The sequence below is a fragment of the Arachis stenosperma genome, chromosome 6 (genome assembly GCF_014773155.1).
Source record: "Arachis stenosperma cultivar V10309 chromosome 6, arast.V10309.gnm1.PFL2, whole genome shotgun sequence".
NCBI classification, from domain to species: Eukaryota; Viridiplantae; Streptophyta; class Magnoliopsida; order Fabales; family Fabaceae; genus Arachis; species Arachis stenosperma.
This window is the reverse complement of record NC_080382.1, coordinates 100,926,979-100,931,488: the sequence shown is the minus strand read 5'-3', so window position 1 is coordinate 100,931,488 and position 4,510 is coordinate 100,926,979. Positions and strand designations below refer to the sequence as shown.

Below are 4,510 nucleotides of genomic sequence, written 5' to 3'. Positions count from 1 at the left end.
AACAAGAGGTCGGAGAAACCCTCTGAGATTACATTGAGAGGTTCAACAAGGCATGCCTGGCAATTCAAAATTTTCCCACTGAAGTTATGATCATGGGCTTAGTTAATGGCCTCAAGGAGGGATCATTCTCTCAGTCAATATCCAAGTGACACCCGACTTTCCTGAATGATGTCTGATGAGCGGATAATTTATACGCTTTTTGGCATTGTTTTTAGTATGTTTTTAGTAGTTTGAGTTGAGTTTTTAGTATATTTTTATTAGTTTTTAGTTAAAATTTACTTTTCTGGACTTTACTATGAGTTTGTGTGTTTTTCTGTGATTTCAGGTATTTTCTGGCTGAAATTGAGGGACCTGAGCAAAAATCTGATTCAGAGACTGAAAAGGACTGCAGATGCTGTTGGATTCTGACCTCCCTGCACTCGAAGTGGATTTTCTGGAGCTACAGAAGCCCAATTGGCGCGCTCTTAACGGCGTTGGAAAGTAGACATCCTGGGCTTTCCAGCAATATATGATAGTCCATACTTTGCCCAAGATTTGATGACCCAAACCGGCGTTCAAAGTCACCTCAAGAAATTCCAACGTTAAACGCCGGAACTGGCACCTAAATGGGAGTTAAACGCCCAAACTGGCATAAAAGCTGGCGTTTAACTCCAAGAAGAGTCTCTACACGAAAATGCTTCATTGCTCAGCCCAAGCACACACCAAGTGGGCCCGGAAGTGGATTTTTATGTCATTTACTCATCTTTGTACACCTTAGGCTACTAGTTTTCTATAAGTAGGACCTTTTACTATTGTATTAGATATCTGGAGATCTTTGAATCTTTTGATCATTGGGAGGCTGGCCTCACGGCCATGCCTAGACGTTGTTCTTATGTATTTTCAACGGTGGAGTTTCTACATACCATAGATTAAGGTGTGGAGCTCTGCTGTACCTCGAGTATTAATGCAATTACTATTGTTCTTCTATTCAATTCCGCTTGTTCTTTGTCCAAGATATCACTTGTTCTTCAACTTGATGAAGGTGATGATTGACGCCCATCATCATTCTCACCCATGAACAAAGTGACTGACAACCACTCTTGTTCTACAAGCATCTGAGGCTTAGTGAATATCTCTTGGATTTCTGATTGCACGATGCATGGTTGATCGCCTGACAACCGAGTGCTCGCCTGACAAACGAGCCAGCCATTCCGTGAGATCAGAGTCTTCGTGGTATAGGCGAGAACTGATGGCGGCATTCAAGAGAATCCGGAAGGTCTAACCTTGTCTGTGGTATTCTGAGTAGGATTCAATGATTGAATGACTGTGGCGTGCTTCAAACTCCTAGCAGGCTAGGGCGTTAGTGACAGACGCAAAAGTATCAATGGATATTATTCCGGCCTGAACGAGAACCGACAGATGATTAGCCTATGCTGTGACAGAGCATCAGGGACGTATTTTCACTGAGAGGATGGGAGGTAGCTGCTGACAACAGTGAAACCCTACACGAGCTTGCCATGGAAAGGAGTAAGAAGGATTGGATGAAGGCAGTAGGAAAGCAGAGAGACGAAAGGGAAGGCATCTTCATACGCTTGTCTGAAGCTCTTACACCAATGATATACATAAGTATCTCTATCTTTATCTTAATGCTTTATTCGTTTATCACTATACCCATTTGAGTCTGCCTGACTGAGATTTACAAGATGACCATAGCTTGCTTCATACCACCAATCTCTGTGGGATCGACCCTTACTCGCATAAGGTTTATTACTTGGACGACCCAGTGCACTTGCTGGTTAGTTGTGCGAAGTTGTGTTTATGCCATGGTATTGAGCACCAAGTCTTTGGAGCCATTACTAGGGATTGTTTATGTTTTGAAAAGTATTGATCACAATTTCGTGCACCAAGTTTTTGGCGCCGTTGCCGGGGATTGTTCTTGTGTATGGACAACTGACGGTTCATCTTGTTGCTTAGATTAGGTATTATTTTTCTTCAGAGTTCTTAAGAATGAATTCTAGTGTTTCAAGGTGATGTTCTTATCATCACCAAAGCTGATTGATCATCATCAATTTAGCTCTTGAATGCAATGTCCTGCTGAAGCTTAGCTAGCTATGTCTAATTCCTTTAGACTAAAGCTTTAGACTAACATTGCATGATTCCTGGAATTCTCATTAAGAATTTTGATATCTTTTTCCACTTAATTTTCGAAAAATACAAAAAAAAAATCACAAAATCATAAAAACCAAAAAGATTTTATGTTTCTTGCTTGAGTCTAGTGTCTCATCTTAAGTTTGGTGTCAATTGCATGCATTCATTCATGTGTCTTAATGGTCTTCAAGTAATTCTTGATGATTTCTTACTCTGATCTTTGAATTCTTTTGGCTTGAGTGTTTATGTGTCTCATATAGTGTCAGCAGTATACAAACTGCTAAGTTTGGTGTCTTGCATGCATTGTTATTTGATTCTTGTTGCATTTTGATTATTAAAAATCCAAAAATATCGTCTATTTGTGTCTTTTCAAGTCAATAATACAAGGAATTGAAGATTCAGAACATACTGCAGAAGAATTATACAGAAAAAGCTGAGCATTCAAAAATGCCCAGTGAAGAAGGCAGACTGGCGTTTAAACGCCAGCCAGGGTACCTGGTTGGGCGTTTAACGCCCAAAAAGGGTGCATTTTGGGCGTTAAACGCCAGAATGTATACCATTCTGGGCGTTTAACGCCAGGATGGTGCTAGGGGGAGAATTTTGTTTTCAAATCAATTTTTTTCAAGTTTTCAAAGTTTTTCAAAATCAAATCTTTTTCAAATCATATCTTTTCAATCAAATGTTTTCAAAATCAATTTCTTTCCTTTTTCAAAGATACTTACTAACAATTAATGATTTGATTGAACATTTTTTGCCTTTTCTGTTGAGGAAGGTTTTATGTTTGAATCATATCTTTTCTTGTTAGGCAAGTCATAAATTTTTAAAATCATATCTTCTCAAATTGTCTTCAAATCATATCTTTTAAAACTATTTTCAAATCATATCTTTTCAATCACATCTTTTTCAAAATAAGTTTTCAATCAAATCTTTTTAATTTCTAATTTCAAAATCTTTTTCAAAAATCACTTGATTTCTTTTCCACTCTTATTTTCGAAAATCAATTAAGTGTTTTTCAAAATATTTTCAAAATCTTTTACTTAATTTTCGAAAATTACTTCCCTTCTTCTTACATCCCTCCATTTATGGACTAACACTATCCCTTAATGCAAAATTCGAACTCCATCTTCTTGATAAGTTCGAATTTTCTACTTCTGCCTTCTAAATTTCTTTTCCTCTGACACCTTAAGGAATCTCTATACTGTGACATAGAGGATTCCACATCTTCTTCTCTTCTCTTTCATATGAGCAGGAGCAGAGACAAAGGCATTCTTGTTGAAGCTGACCCTGAACCTGAAAGGACCTTGAAGAGAAAGCTAAGAGAAGCCAAAGCACAATTCTCTTTAGAGGACCTGACCGAATTCTTCAAAGAAGAAGAACCCATGGCAGCCGAAAACAACAACAATGCCAACAATGCAAGGAAGGTGCTGGGTGACTTTACTGCACCTACTCCCAATTTCTATGGGAGAAGCATCTCTATCCCTGCCATTGGAGCAAACAACTTTGAGCTTAAGCCTCAATTAGTTTCTCTAATGCAACAGAATTGCAAATTCCATGGACTTCCAATGGAAGATCCTCATCAGTTTTTAGCTGAGTTCTTGCAAATCTGTGACACAGTCAAGACTAATGGGGTTGACCCTGAGGTCTACAGACTGATGCTATTCCCTTTTGCTGTAAGAGACAGAGCTAGGATATGGTTGGACTCACAACCTAAAGAAAGCCTGGACTCTTGGGAAAAGCTAGTCAATGCCTTCTTGGCAAAGTTCTTTCCACCTCAAAAATTGAGTAAGCTTAGAGTGGAAGTCCAAACCTTCAGACAGAAGGATGGAGAATCCCTCTATGAAGCTTGGAAAAGATACAAACAATTAATCAGAAAATGTCCTTCTGACATGCTTTCTGAATGGAGCATCATAGGTATTTTCTATGATGGTCTATCTGAACTATCCAAGATGTCCTTGGATAGCTCTGCTGGAGGATCTCTTCATCTGAAGAAGACGCCTACAGAAGCTCAAGAGCTCATTGAAATGGTTGCAAATAACCAATTCATGTACACTTCTGAAAGGAATCCTGTGAACAATGGGACTAGTCAGAAGAAAGGAGTTCTTGAGATTGATACTCTGAATGCCATTTTGGCTCAGAATAAAATATTGACTCAACAAGTCAATTTGATTTCTCAAAGTCTGTCTGGAATGCAAAATGCACCAAGTAGTACTAAGGATGCTTCATCTAAGGAAGAAGCCTATGATCCCGAGAACCCTTCAATGGAAGAGGTGAATTACTTAGGAGAACCCTATGGAAACACCTATAATTCTTCAGGGAGAAATCACCCAAATTTCTCATGGAAGAATCAAGAGAGACCTCAACAAGGTTTCAACAACAATAATGG

The 4,510-nt window shown here is 38.7% G+C and overlaps 1 non-coding gene across 1 annotated transcript; it reads right to left on the bottom strand.

The window, feature by feature from the left end:
• Positions 1 to 3,911: 3,911 nt before the first annotated feature.
• On the bottom strand, positions 3,912 to 4,019 carry LOC130938064 (small nucleolar RNA R71). The gene has a single exon (XR_009069246.1). It is a non-coding gene; the product is annotated as a small nucleolar RNA R71 (small nucleolar RNA).
• Positions 4,020 to 4,510: the final 491 nt, after the last annotated feature.